Here is a 16,323-nt window from a genome sequence, read left to right as displayed (position 1 = left end):
ACCCCCTTAGGCAGGCCCAAAATCAGGGAAATTCAATTTTTGAAAAAAAATTTTTAAATTAATCAAACCCGGGAAAAGGAAAAAAGGTTGTTTTCTAAATGTTTAAAAACAGATAAAACAAAAAGCCAAAAATTCAAAAAGTGCAAAGCATAATTCTAAACCAAAAAAAAGGAAAATATTTAAAATAAAATGGTTTTTTTAAAATTTCAACCGGAAATGCTTTAAAAAACTAAAAGGTTTAAAATGCCAAACCAAAAAATTTTTGAAGAGAAAATCAAAGTTTGGTTGGGCCAAAATTCTAAAAAACAGAGATAAATCCAAAAAGGGCCCTCTCAGTTTTCCCCCCCTTTGGGGGCCAGCCCCTTTAAACCCGGAAGATGGCCCCCAAAAACCAAACAGTTAGAAAGAAATCAAGGAGTTTTTAAATTTCCCAAAATGGAAAAAAGCAAGATTTTTCTGTTTGATTAGAAGGGCTGAGTAACCATGCCATAACACAAATTCCCTTTTCCCAACGATGCTTCCAAAGAATAAAACAATTTTAAAAGAAAAAAACTATTTTAAATTTGGAAAAGGGGGAAAAGAAAATTTTTTTTTGTTTTATTGTTTTAAAAACAGAATAAATTTTCCCAACCAAAAATGCAAAAAAACCCAAACTTTAAATTTTAAACCAAAAAAAAGGGAAAATATTAAAAAAAACCCCTTTTTTTAAATTTCCCCGGAAATGCCCGAACAACTAAAAGGTTTAAACATTTAAAAAAGAAAAATTTTTAAAAAGAAATCAAAGAGAGAATTACCCCAAAACCAAAAAATACAGTCTACAGTAACTCCTAAGGGCCCTGCTCAGTTTTTCCCTGATGGTGACACAGAACCCTTTTGCAAGCCAAACTGGCCCAAGAACTTACAAAAGTTAGAAAGGAATTTAAGAATTTCAAATTCGAAATGGAAAAAACAAGTTTGTTTTTTTCCTGGGAAAAAATGGCCCGGTTTCACATGCCAAAAAATTTTCAACAGGAATTACCACACGAACTGGCCAAAAAAATTAAAATGCAATTTTAAGAGAAAAAAACAATTTTAAATTAAGTGCAACACAGGAAATGCAGTAAACAGGCTCTAGATGTTTTCTAAATATTGTTTCTAATACAGATATAAACTTTAGCAAGCCAGAAAATGCGGAAAAGTAGGCGGCAAAGCAGTAATTCTAAACAAAAAATCAGAAGAAAATACTTAAAATCTCAAAAGTGGCTCCTTTCTTCTCTCAGCGTTTTCTCCCCTTGGTAGGTGCTTCAGCAACAACTAACAAGCCTGGAAAGATGCGAAAACCACGAGGCAGCAGGGTCTTAAGAGTGAGAGATCAAAGAGTTTAGAATCGACCCAAAATGGCCAATAAAACTACAGCTTCTAGGCAGTAACCACTCCTACAGGGACAGGCAGGCTGCTCAGTGTTAATCACTGCCACTGGTGAACACAGAGACTTCCCTTTAGCCCAAGCAAGCACTGGCCTCCAAGAAACTTACAAACAGTTCAGAACAGCAAATCTGTAACTGAAAATTCTTAAATTTCAGAAAGTGGGAAAAAAGCAAGATTTTTTTGTTTATTTCTTTTTTTGTTTTAGTTTAAAGGTAGCAAAGATACACAAGTAGCAAAATATTCACAACAGTGCAATAAATGACCCCACACTTGAGTGCTAGGCCAAAGTCAGGTAAAATGCAATTTTAAGAGAATAAAACGATTTTAAATAAGTGCAACACAGGAAATGCAGTAAACAGGCTTTAGATGTGTTCCAAATACTGTTTCTAATACAGATATAAACTTTAGCAAGCCAGAAAATGCCGAAAAGTAGGCAGCAAAGCAGTAATTCTGAACAAAAATCAGAAGAAAATACTTAAAATCTCAAAAGTGGCTCCTTTTCTCTTTCAGCATTTTCTCCCCATGGTAGGTGCTTCAGCAAGAACTAACAAGCCTGAAAAGATGCCAAAACCATGAGTCAGCAGTGTTTTAAGAGAGAGAGATCAAGGAGTTTAGAATTGACCCAAAATGGCCAATAAAACTACAGCTTCTAGGCAGTTACCATTCCCGCAGGGACAGGCAGGCTGCTCAGTGTTAACCACTGACAATTGTGAACACAGAGACTTCCCTTTAGTCCAAGCAAGCACTGGATTCCAAGAAACTTAAAAACAGTTCAGAACAGCAAATCTGTAACTGAAAAATCTTAAATTTCAGAAAGTGGGAAAAAAGCAACATTTTTTTTTTGTTTTTTTCTTTTTTTTTGTTTTAGTTTAAAGGTAGCAGAGATAAAAAAGTAGCAAATTATTCACAGCAGTGCAATAAATAACCCCACACTTGAGTGCTAGGCCAAAGTCAGGTAAAATGTAATTTTAAGAGAATAAAATGATTTTAAATTAAGTGCTACACAGGAAATGCAGTAAACAGGCTCTAGATGTGTTCTAAACACAGTTTCTAATACAGATATAAACTTTAGCAAGCCAGAAAATGCCAAAAAGTAGGCAGCAAAGCAGTAATTCTAAACAAAAAATCAGAAGAAAATACCTAAAATCTCAAAAGTAGCTTATTTCTTCTCTCAGCGTTTTCTCCCCTTGGTAGGTTCTTCAGCAACAACTAACAAGCCTGGAAAGATGCCAAAACAAAGAGGCAGCAGGGTTTTAAGAGAGAGAGACATCAAGGAGTATAGAATTGACCCAAAATGGCCAATAAAACTACAGCTTCTAGGCAGTAACCACTCCTACAGGGACAGGCAGGCTGCTCAGTGTTAACCACTGCCACTGGTGAACACAGAGACTTCCATTTAGCACAAGCAAGCACTGGCCTACAAGAAACTTACAAACAGTTCAGAACAGCAAATCTGTAACTGAACTTTCTTAAATTTCAGAAAGTGGGAAAAAAGCAAGATTTTTTTTCTGTTTTTGTTTTAGTTTAAAGGTAGCAGAGATGCACAAGTAGCAAAATATTCACAACAGTGCAATAAATGACCCCACACTTGATTGTTAGGCCAAAGTCAGGGAAAATGCAAATTTAACAGAAAAAACAATTTAAAATTAAGTGCAACACAGGAAATGCAGTAAACAGGCTCTAGATGTGTTCTAAATACTGTTTCTAATACAGATATAAACTTTAGCAAGCCAGAAAATGCCGAAAAGTAGGCGGCAAAGCAGTAATTCTAAAGAAAAATCAGAAGAAAATACTTAAAATCTCAAAAGTGGCTCCTTTCCTCTCTCAGCATTTTCTCCCCTTGGTAGGTGCTTCAGCAACAACTAACAAGCCTGGAAAGATGCCAAAACCACGAGTCAGCAGGGTTTTAAGAGAGAGAGATCAAGGAGTTTAGAATTGACCCAAAATGGCTAATAAAACTACAGCTTCTAGGCAGTAACCACTCCTACAGGGACAGGCAGGCTGCTCAGTGTTAACCACTGACACTTGTGAACACAGAGACTTCCCTTTAGTCCAAGCAAGCACTGGCCTCCAAGAAACTTAAAAACAGTTCAGAACAGCAAATCTGTAACTGAACTTTCTTAAATTTCAGAAAGTGGGAAAAAAGCAAGATTTTTTTTTTGTTTTTTTCTTTTTTTTGTTTTAGTTTAAAGGTAGCAGAGATACACAATTAGCAAAATATTCACAACAGTGCAATAAATGACCCCACACTTGAGTGCTAGGCCAAAGTCAGGTAAAATGCAATTTTAAGAGAATAAAATGATTTTAAATTAAGTGCAACACAGGAAATGCAGTAAACAGGCTCTAGATGTGTTCTAAACACTGTTTCTAATACAGATATAAACTTTTGCAAGTCAGAAAATGCCGAAAAGTAGGCGGCAAAGCAGTAATTCTAAACAAAAATCAGAAGAAAATACTTAAAATCTCAAAAGTGGCTCCTTTCCTCTCTCATCGTTTTCTCCCCTTGGTGGCTGCTTCAGCAACAACTAACAAGCCAGGAAAGATGCCGAAACCATGAGGCAGCAGGGTTTTAAGAGAGAGCGATCAAGGAGTATAGAATTGACCCAAAATGGCCAATAAAACTACAGCTTCTAGGCAGTAACCACTCCTACAGGGACAGGCAGGCTGCTCAGTGTTAACCACTGCCACTGGTGAACACAGCGGCTTCCCTTTAGCCCAAGCAAGCACTGGCCTCCAAGATACTTGCAAACAGTTCAGAACAGCAAATTTGTAACTGAACTTTCTTAAATTTTAGAAAGTGGGAAAAAATGTAAGATTTTTTTTTCTGTTTTTGTTTTAGTTTAAAGGTAGCAGAGATGCACAAGTAGCAAAATATTCACAACAGTGCAATAAATGACACCACACTTGAGTGCTAGGCCAAAGTCAGGGAAAATGCAATTTTAAGAGAAAAAACAATTTAAAATTAAGTGCAACACAGTAAATGCAGTAAACAGGCTCGAGATGTATTCTAAATATTGTTTCTAATACAGATATAAACTTTAACAAGCCAGAAAATGTGGAAAAGTAGGCGGCAAAGCAGTAATTCTAAACAAAAAATCAGAAGAAAATACTTAAAATCTCAAAAGTGGCTCCTTTCTTCTCTCAGCGTTTTTTCCCCTTGGTAGGTGCTTCAGCAACAACTAACAAGCCTGGAAAGACGCGAAAACCTCGAGGCAGCAGGGTCTTAAGAGTGAGAGATCAAAGAGTTCAGAATCGACCCAAAATGGCCAATAAAACTACAGCTTCTAGGCAGTAACCACTCCTACAGGGACAGGCAGGCTGCTCAGTATTAACCACTGCCACTGGTGAACACAGAGACTTCCCTTTAGCCCAAGCAAGCACTGGTCTCCAACAAACTTACAAACAGTTCAGAACAGTAAATCTGTAACTGAACGTTCTTAAATTTCAGAAAGTTGGAAAAAAGCAAACATTTTTTTTTGTTTTAGTTTAAAGGTAGCAAAGATACACAAGTAGCAAAATATTCACAACAGTGCAATAAATGACCCCACACCTAAGTGCTAGGCCAAAGTCAGGTAAAATACAATTTTAAGAGAATAAAACGATTTTAAATTAAGTGCAACACAGGAAATGCAGTAAACAGGCTCTAAATGTGTTCTAAATATTGTTTCTAATACAGATATAAACATTAGCAAGCCAGAAAATGCAGAAATTAGGTGGCAAAGCAGTATTTCTAAACAAAAAATCAGAAAAAAATACTTAAAATCTCAAAAGTGGCTCCTTTCTTCTCTCAGCATTTTCTCCCCTTGGTAGGTGCTTCAGCAACAACTAAGAAGCCTGGAAAGATGTGAAAACCATGAGGCAGCAGGGTCTTAAGAGTGAGAGATCAAAGAGCTTAGAATTGACCCATAATGGCCAATAAAACTACAGCTTCTAGGCAGTAACCACTCCTACAGGGACATGCAGACTGTTCAGTGTTAATCACTGCCACTGATGAACACAGAGACTTCCCTTTAGCCCAAGAAAGCACTGGCCTCTAAGAAACTTACAAACAGTTCAGAACAGCAAATGTGTAAATGAAAATACTTAAATTTCAGAAATTGGGAAAAAAGCAAGATTTTTTTTTCTGTTTTTGTTTTACTTTAAAGGTAGCAGAGATAAACAAGTAGCAAAATATTCATAACAGTGCAATAATTGACCCCACACTTGAGTGCAAGGCCAAAGTCAGGTAAAATGTAATTTTAAGAGAATAAAATGATTTTAAATTAAGTGCAACACAGGAAATGCAGTAAACAGGCTCTATAGGTGTTCTAAATACTGTTTCTAATATATATATAAATTTTAGCAAGCCAGAAAATGCTGAAAAGTAGGTGGCAAAGCAGTAATTCTAAACAAAAATCAGAAGAAAATACTTAAAATCTCAAAAGTGGCTCCTTTCCTCTCTCAGCATTTTCTCCCATTGGTAGGTGCTTCAGCAACAACTAACAAGCCTGGAAAGATGCATAAACCATGAGTCAGCAGGGTTTTAAGAGAGAGAGATCAAAGAGTTTAGAATCGACCCAAAATGGCCAATAAAACTACAGCTTCTAGGCAGTAACCACTCCTACAGGGACAGGCAGGCTGCTCAGTATTAACCACTGCCACTGGTGAACACAGAGACTTCCCTGTAGCCCAAGCAAGCACTGGTCTCCAACAAACTTACAAACAGTTCAGAACATTAAATCTGTAACTGAACTTTCTTAAATTATAGAAAGTTGGAAAAAAGCTAATTTTTTTTTTGTTTTAGGTAAAGGTAGCAGAGATACACAAGTAGCAAAATATTCACAACAGTGCAATAAATGACCCCACACCTAAGTGCTAGGCCAAAGTCAGGTAAAATACAATTTTAAGAGAATAAAACGATTTTAAATTAAGTGCAACACAGGAAATGCAGTAAACAGGCTCTAAATATGTTCTAAATATTGTTTCTAATACAGATATAAACATTAGCAAGGCAGAAAATGCAGAAATTAGGTGGCAAAGCAGTATTTCTAAACAAAAAAATCAGAAAAAAATACTTAAACTCTCAAAAGTGGCTCCTTTCTTCTCTCAGCATTTTCTCCCCTTGGTAGGTGCTTCAGCAACAACTAAGAAGCCTGGAAAGATGTGAAAACCATGAGGCAGCAGGGTCTTAAGAGTGAGAGATCAAAGAGCTTAGAATTGACCCATAATGGCCAATAAAACTACAGCTTCTAGGCAGTAACCACTCCTACAGGGACATGCAGACTGTTCAGTGTTAATTACTGCCACTGATGAACACAGAGACTTCCCTTTAGCCCAAGAAAGCACTGGCCTCCAAGAAACTTACAAACAGTTCAGAACAGCAAATGTGTAAATGAAAATACTTAAATTTCAGAAATTGGGAAAAAAGCAAGATTTTTTTTTCTGTTTTTGTTTTAGTTTAAAGGTAGCAGAGATAAACAAGTAGCAAAATATTCATAACAGTGCAATAATTGACCCCACGCTTGAGTACAAGGCCAAAGTCAGGTAAAATGTAATTTTAAGAGAATAAAATGATTTTAAATTAAGTGCAACACAGGAAATGCAGTAAACATGCTCTAGAGGTGTTCTAAATACTGTTTCTAATATAGATATAAACTTTAGCAAGCCAGAAAATGCTGAAAAGTAGGCGGCAAAGCAGTAATATTAAACAAAAATCAGAAGAAAATACTTAAAATCTCAAAAGTGGCTCCTTTACTCTCTCAGCATTTTCTCCCCTTGGTAGGTACTTCAGCAACAACTAACAAGCCTGGAAAGATGCAAAAACCATGAGTCAGCAGGGTTTTAAGAGAGAGAGAGAGATCAAGGAGTCTAGAATTGACCCAAAATGGCTAATAAAACTACAGCTTCTAGGCAGTAACCACTCCTACAGGGACAGGCAGGCTGCTCAGTGTTAACCACTGCCACTGGTGTACACAGAGACTTCCCATTAGCCCAAGCAAGCACTGGCCTCCAAGAAACTTACAAACAGTTCAGAACACCAAATCTGTAACTGAACTTTCTTAAATTTCAGAAAGTTGCAAAAAAGCAAGATTTTTTTTGTTTGTTTTAGTTTAAAGGTAGAAGAGATACACAAGTAGCAAAATATTCACAACAGTGCAATAAATGACCCCACACTTGAGTGCTAGGCAAAAGTCAGGTAAAATGCAATTTGAAGAGAAAAAAAATGATTTTAAATTTAGTGCAACACAGGAAATGGAGTAAACAGGCTCTATATGTGTTCTAAATACTGTTTCTAATACAGATATAAACTATAGCACGTCAGAAAATGCAGAAATGTATGGGGCAAAGCAGTAATTCTAAACAAAAATCAGAAGAAAATACTTAAAATCTCAAAAGTGGCTCCTTTCTTCTCTCAGCGTTTTTTCCCCTTGGTAGGTGCTTCAGCAACAACTAACAAGCCTGGAAAGATGCTGAAACCACGAGGCAGCAGGGTTTTAAGAGAGAGAGAGATCAAGGAGTATAGAATTGACCCAAAATGGCCAATAAAACTACAGCTTCTAGGCAGTAACCACTCCTACAGGGACAGGCAGGCTGCTCAGTGTTAACCACTGCCACTGGTGAACACAGAGACTTCCCTTTAGCCCAAGCAAGCACTGGCCTCCAAGAAACTTACAAACAGTTCAGAACAGCAAATCTGTAACTGAACTTTCTTAAATTTCAGAAAGTGGGAAAAAAGCAAGATTTTTTTTTCTGTTTTTGTTTTAGTTTAAAGGTAGCAGAGATGCACAAGTAGCAAACTATTCACAACAGTGCAATAAATGACACCACACTTGAGTGCTAGGCTAAAGTCAGGGAAAATGCAATTTTAAGAGAAAAAAACAATTTTAAATTAAGTGCAACACAGGAAATGCAGTAAACAAGCTCTAGATGTGTTCTAAATATTGTTTCTAATACAGATATAAAGTTTAGCAATCCAGAAAATGCGGAAAGTAGGCGGCAAAGCAGTAGTTATAAACAAAAAAATCAGAAAAAAATACTTAAAATCTCAAAAGTGGCTCCTTTCTTCTCTCAGCATTTTCTCCCCTTGGTAGGTGCTTCAGCAACAACTAACAAGCCTGGAAAGATGTGAAAACCATGAGGCAGCAGGGTCTTAAGAGTGAGAGATCAAAGAGCTTAGAATTGACCCATAATGGTCAATAAAACTACAGCTTCTAGGCAGTAACCACTCCTACAGGGAGAGGCAGACTGTTCAGTGTTAATCACTGCCATTGATGAACACAGAGACTTCCCTTTAGCCCACGCAAGCACTGGCCTCCAAGAAACTTACAAACAGTTCAGAACAGCAAATGTGTAAATGAAAATACTTAAATTTCAGAAAGTGGGAAAAAAGCAAGATTTTTTTTTTGTTTATTTCTTTTTTTGTTTTAGTTTAAAGGTAGCAAAGATACACAAGTAGCAAAATATTCACAACAGTGCAATAAATGACTCCACACTTGAGTGCTAGGCCAAAGTCAGTTAAAATGCAATTTTAAGAGAATAAAACGATTTTCAATTAAGTGCAACACATGAAATGCAGTAAAAAGGCTCGAGATGTGTTCTAAATACTGTTTCTAATACAGATATAAACTTTAGCAAGCCATAAAATGCTGAAAAGTAGGCACAAAGCAGTAATTCTAAACAAAAATCAGAAGAAAATACTTAAAATCTCAAAAGTTGCTCCTTTCCTCTCTCAGCATTTTCTCCCCTTGGTAGGTGCTTCAGCAACAACTAACAATCCTGGAAAGATGCGAAAACCATGTGGCAGCAGGGTCTTAAGTGTGAGTGATCAAAGAGTTTAGAATAGACCCAAAATGGCCAATAAAACAACAGCTTCTAGGCAGTAACCACTCCTACAGGGACAGGCAGGCTGCTCAGTGTTAATCACTGCCACTGGTGAACACAGAGACTTCCCTTTAGCCCAAGCAAGCACTGGCCTCCAAGAAACTTACAAACAGTTCAGAACAGCAAATCTGTAACTGAGCATTCGTAAATTTCAAAAAGTGGGAAAAAGCAAGATTTTTTTATTTCTTTTTTTTTTAGTTTAAAGGTAGCAGAGGTACACAAGTAGCAAAATATTCACAACAGTGCAATAAATGACCCCACACTTGAGTGCTAGGCCAAAGTCAGGTAAAATGCAATTTTAAGAGAATAAAATGATTTTAAATTAAGTGCAACACAGGAAATGCAGTAAACAGGCTCTAGATGTGTTCTAAATACTGTTTCTAATACAGATATAAACTTTAGCAAGCCAGAAAATGCCGAAAAGTAGGCGGCAAAGCAGTAATTCTAAACAAAAAATCAGAAGAAAATACCTAAAATCTCAAAAGTGGCTCATTTCTTCTCTCAGCGTTTTCTCCCCTTGGTAGGTGCTTCAGCAACAACTAACAAGCCTGGAAAGAAGCCAAAACTATGAGGCAGCAGGGTTTTAAGAGAGAGAGATCAAGGAGTTTAGAATTGACCCAAAATGGCCAATAAAACTACAGCTTCTAGGCAGTTACCAATCCTACAGTTACAGGCAGGCTGCTCAGTATTAACCACTGCCACTGGTGAACACAGAGACTTCCCTTTAGCCCAAGCAAGCACTGGCCTCCAACAAACTTACAAACAGTTCAGAACAGCAAATCTGTAACTGAACTTTCTTAAATTTCAGAAAGTTAGAAAAAAGCAAGATTTTTTTTTTTTTTAGTTTAAAGGTAGCAGAGATACACAAGTAGCAAAATATTCACAACAGTGCAATAAATGACCCCACACTTGAGTGCTAGGCCAAAGTCAGGTAAAATGCAATTTGAAGAAAAAAAAAGATTTTAAATTAAGTGCAACACAGGAAATGCAGTAAACAGGTTCTAGATGTGTTCTAAATACTGTTTCTAATACAGATATAAACTTTATCAAGCCAGAAAATGTGGAAAAGTAGGCGGCAAAGCAGTAATTCTAATCAAAAAATCAGAAGAAAATACTTAAAATCTCAAAAGTGGCTCCTTTCTTCTCTCAGCATTTTCTCCCCTTGGTAGGTGCTTCAGCAACAACTAACAAGCCTGGAAAGATGCCAAAACCATGAGGCAGCAGGGTCTTGAGAGATCAAAGAGTTTAAAATTTACCCAAAATGGCCAATAAAACTACAGCTTCTAGGCAGTGACCACTCCTACAGGGACAGGCAAGCTGCTCAGTGTTAACCACTGCCACTGGTGAACACATAGACTTCCCTTTAGCCCAAGCAAGCACTGGCCTCCAAGAAACTAACAAACAGTTCAGAACAGCAAATCTGTAACTGAGCATTCTTAAATTTCATAAAGTGGGAAAAAAGCAAGATTTTTTTGTTTATTTCTTTTTTTGTTTTAGTTTAAAGGTAGCAGAGATACACAAGTAGCAAAATATTCACAACAGCGCAATGAATGACCCCATACTTGAGTGCTAGGCCAAAGTCAGGTAAAATGCAATTTTAAGAGAATAAAATAATTTTAAATTAAGTGCAACACAGGAAATGCAGTAAACAGGCTCTAGATGTGTTCTAAATACTGTTTCTAATACAGATATAAATTTTAGCAAGCCAGAAAATGCCGAAAAGTATGCGGCAAAGCAGTAATTCTAAACAAAAATCAGAAGAAAATACTTAAAATCTCAAAAGTGGCTCCTTTCTTCTCTCAGTGTTTTCTCCCCTTGGTAGGTGCTTCAGCAACAACTAACAAGCCTACTATTGATGTAGTAGATTTATTTACTGCAGTTCCTCATTGTGAAGATTTGAATCTGTTCTATGAAGCTTTATTAGATGTTTGTAATTTAAGCAATATTTTAATGAATTTAGTAATGGTTCTTATGGAAATTAAATTAACTGAGCATTCTTAAATTTCATAAAGTGGGAAAAAAGCAAGATTTTTTTGTTTATTTCTTTTTTTGTTTTAGTTTAAAGGTAGCAGAGATACACAAGTAGCAAAATATTCACAACAGCGCAATGAATGACCCCATACTTGAGTGCTAGGCCAAAGTCAGGTAAAATGCAATTTTAAGAGAATAAAATAATTTTAAATTAAGTGCAACACAGGAAATGCAGTAAACAGGCTCTAGATGTGTTCTAAATACTGTTTCTAATACAGATATAAATTTTAGCAAGCCAGAAAATGCCGAAAAGTATGCGGCAAAGCAGTAATTCTAAACAAAAATCAGAAGAAAATACTTAAAATCTCAAATGTGGCTCCTTTCTTCTCTCAGTGTTTTCTCCCCTTGGTAGGTGCTTCAGCAACAACTAACAAGCCTGGAAGACCCAAATTATAGTATGCTACAGGATGATGATAAATATGAAGTCTCATCAATCAATGAAATTAATGTATTTCTCAAGAAAATTCAGTTATGTTTGGAAGATTCACTATTACAGGGTGTAATTAATGAAGAAATATTTCAATTTTTGTGCAATGAGTATCCTAGAACCCCTATTAATTTGGTATTCCTAAAACCCACAAAAATATATCTGACCCCCCCATATAATTTGATTATAAGTTCTGAGAACAGTATGACCTACTCACTGGGGATATTTGTAGAAAGGATGGCTACTGGGAACTTAAAGAGCATTGATTATATATTACATGACTCATGGGATTTTTTGGGCAAGATAAAAAGTGAATATTTCCATGAGACAAATGTTTTTTCTACTATTGATGTAGTAGATTTATTTACTGCAGTTCCTCATTGTGAAGATTTGAATCTGTTCTATGAAGCTTTATTAGATGTTTGTAATTTAAGCAATATTTTAATGAATTTAGTAATGGTTCTTATGGAAATTATATTAAAAGATTTTTTTTTATATTCGAGGAGGAGTTTTACAAACAGACAAAAGGGGTTGCTTTGGGTATTAGTTGTGCCCTCCTTTTTGCGAACCTCGTTATGTATTCCTTGGAGAAATGACATATATTTAACAGCAAATTCTCAGGTCAATGGTGGACCTACCTCCGTTTTTTGGATGACATTTTTATTTTATGGAGGGGGATGAAACTATAAAGGAATTTGTTTGTTTACATCAACACTGTTTGTGACTAGTTTAAATTTACTGCTACACAAGACAATAAGTTTACAAACTATCTGGATGTAACTATTTCTATGGATAATATACTAAGGGTTGTTTTGTGTCGAAAATATATAGAAAACCTACGTTCTCAAATGATTATTTGGAGTACAACAGTTGTCACCCTGGATACATTAAGAAAAACATTGTGAAGGGCCAAATGGTGAGGGTAGCCAGAATGTGCTCTAGTAAAGAGATTTGTAAGACTGAGATAGCTACCATGGTTAACCTCTTCATGAATAGGGGTTACCCCACCTCTTTGTTTCATTCTGTGTGTGAGGAGGTTTTAATTGAATGGGTTAAGAAATTTGTACCTCTATTAGGTAAACCCCTTGAGATTTCATCAAACCCTGTTGAATATTCTGTGAATAAAAACTATAGTCAATCCATGGTTTTGACATATGGTTTACTTAGTAAGGACATTCAACAAATAGTGAAGAGAAATTGGGTAATGTTTAAGGGTAAGGATGGTCTCATGGACTTTGTAGGCAAAAAAACCTCAGTTTGTGTTTAAAACTAATAATTACCTCAAGTTTTTATTTGAACATCCTATAAAAATAAATGATACATCAAGAGGAACCAGAAGTTGTGGTTCCTGTGCATACTGTTCATATATTTTCTGGGTTGACTGGGTGGAAATTGGTTCCCCTAAGAGAAAGGTGTGGTTGAAAAGAGGTTCATGTGGCTCCAAGCAACTGGTTTATATTTCTATTTGTCAAAACTGTCAACAGTTCTAAGTTGGAAAAACTGAAAGGGCTTTGCGTAGACGTATCTACGAGCACCTTTATGCCATTAGACGTGAGGATGATAATAACACTCTCTATAAGCATAGGTATTCTTGAGAACCTTGGCAATGACATCAGGGGTGGTGATTGGCAAAACAGGTTAGATAGGGAAGAATTAAAGTGGCAGCTAATGCTGAATTCAACCCACCCCCCCAGGTATTAATGAAGCATGTAGTATTATGCCTGTATTAACATACCATTCCTTCAACCTTTAAATGGTTTCTTTTAAGTAGAAGACGTCATATTTTATTTCTATTAATGTATATGGAATATATTAAATTATTTTTATTATTATTGTATTAATTTATATGTTATGTACTAGTATCATATTTATTATATCTTTATAGCTGCATTTACTTGTAGTTTTTTAAAACATTTTAAAATCATGAAATATTGGTATGCTGCTTTAAGTATGATAGGAAAGATGTATAATTGATTGTTAATTAATTATTTCATTAGCTCAAGGGTATAAAAGCACTGTGTTTTTGAATTGTAACTGTTTTCTGATGAAGTCTTGGTTTCTAAGACGAAAGCCCGCTCAGTAAATCTACATTTTTAATGCAACACATCCATGTGGATTACTGTCAACATCACTCGAGTGTTCTATTGGAACCAGTTTCAAATATACTTTTTCACAGGGACAATTTCTCTGTTTCCTGGATTAAACTGGTTTTAACAAGCACTTCTGAGACATGGATAAAGTCCTATTTTAACTTCAGGAAATGCTGTGAAGGCCTTAATTTTTCTTGTAAACATGCTTCAGAAACTTCATTTTTTTCTCCAAGAGAATCCAAATCCAGCAAGTGACCAGTTATTAGTTCAGTGCTATAACCACTCCTGTTTGGAATATTCTTCCCTAAAGTCAAGGCTAATGTGGAGGGTTTTTGGATGAAAATGTTTGCCAACAACTGCAAACAGGGGGCAGTCACTGAGTCCCCCACCGATGTAAATATCCTTCAAGAAGGTCTAGATCAGACAAAGGACTGGTCCCAGAATCATGGCCTAAAACTAAATGCAAAAAAATGCATTAACATACCTTAGGGGAGTCAAATACCTATGCAAATTATAACATCAATAGCAGAATCCTAAGAGTAGACTCAGACATGAGAGATCTAGGTACACGGATAGATAGAAACCTGAACTTTGACTGCCATGTGTCCACAATAGTGGGAAAGTCCTTCTATGTGGCACAACCTATAAGTAAAGGCATGGCATCCAAATCGATGGAAATTACACTCCCTCTATACTCAGCCCTCCTTACACCTATAATTGAATGCAATGCACCATTCCGCATGTACTTGACTAGGCACTTAAAGCAGCTGGAATGACCTCAAAGGTGCCGATAGACCAAAATCCTTATCCCTTTACTATGTCTCTTACCAACTATTAAGGGGCAACCTGACCTAGAATGCACTCACAAATCCAGCCCGATAGATGGATGTATGCTACACATCCGCAAGTAAAAACTCGATCAATGGATCTAAACTTAGCAAATCAAATAAAACATGTTGGAGAGATAGATATGTGTTTCAGAGTGTGTCCCTTCCTTGGAACAGGTTTCCTGTTCACATTAAGCACAACCCTTCCCTGGCCCTCTTCAAACACAGTTTGGATCAATGGATGGGTAATCACAAATTCACATCTGGCAGTAGCTCCTATGTCACTTATGGACAAGGGCAATCTATAAGATACTTAAAGCATAGACACAAAACTCATGCCAACTTCTTGCCCCTAGGGTCCATATACTGGGTAAAATCAGGTTATATTTGGATAGGCTTGAAAGGGCTCTTAAAGCCATTATCCTAGAAATCTCCTATGAACCTATGAACTTATAAACCTATAAAATTTCAGCACATTTACTTGGTATAACTTTTCCAATTTTCTCTGTTTTTTGGTACTCTCACTCATATCTCTCAAACGTCACAGAATGTCCAGATATTTGCCTCATATTTTTGGTTTATTCCTCATGAGCTTTCTGGTTTCTGGCAAATATTTGAGGACTGAAGTCACTAAATAATGACTGATATTGATGTCTGAGACTTCATGCCTCTCAAAAAATGCATGCTAAATGCAAAACTTGTTACTCTATCAACTTGCCAAATATCTAAGTGAAGTATTTAAAAACATGTCCCTGATGTTGGGCCTTTGTCTCTCATTGTTTTTGGCTTTGTACACAGTTCTTGCACTTAAAGAATGAGAGGTATGACCACACCTCTAAATTCACTTCATTACTTTTTATGCAATTTCATATGGTCTTTTTCACATAACAGGGAATTTGTGTTCAGCAATGAGTGCCAATCAAGTACTTTTACAATATCGCCTGTTTTGTTTTTTCTAATATGGTCATTTTGCTATATTCTCCTTGTTTGGTGACCTAGGTTGTCTGTGCGTGTCCACTTACTGTAGGCATTATAGGTGATAACCCTAACACTGCCACTTCCACAACCCTAAACCTACACATTATGTTAATAAAAACCTTCCTGTAACACTCACTGCCACTACACAAGACACACTCAACCATACAATCACACTCTACCAATACTACATCTATCCCCTTACCTTACCCTTACCATAACCGCAGAATACACACACTCACACGTAAACATGCAACACCTATCCCTGACCCCAACCTTTACTCACTAATACACACACAAACTCTTTAATCCCTTCAAGCCCCACTCACCTGTTGCAAAAAAAAATACACCATCTCATTTGGACCTCTTGGCTATCTATATCATTGACATTAAATGCCACCCCTGTGTTTTTCGACCAAATACACCTTCAAGAAAATACAGGGGATCCAAAATATCTATATCTATCTATCTATCTATCTATCTATTTATATATAGATATAGATATGTATATACACATACTTTAATATCTATATCTATATATATATTTTTTTTTTTTGAGGCAAATCATGATGGCATAATGTCAGTTAACAAATTAATTACAGCTAAATATGTACATTTTTAGATCAGGATAACCATGACAGTCTCTGCAAGGTATATAGGTTTTACACTTATTTGAGTATTGTGTTTTTTAATATTGTCATCTTTA

The sequence above is a fragment of the Protopterus annectens genome, chromosome 4.part0, assembly GCF_019279795.1.
Source record: "Protopterus annectens isolate FY-2018-M chromosome 4.part0, PAN1.0, whole genome shotgun sequence".
In the NCBI taxonomy this organism is placed as follows: Eukaryota; Metazoa; Chordata; order Ceratodontiformes; family Protopteridae; genus Protopterus; species Protopterus annectens.
The sequence above is the reverse complement of the archived record's forward strand: the minus strand, read 5'-3'. Positions refer to the sequence as shown.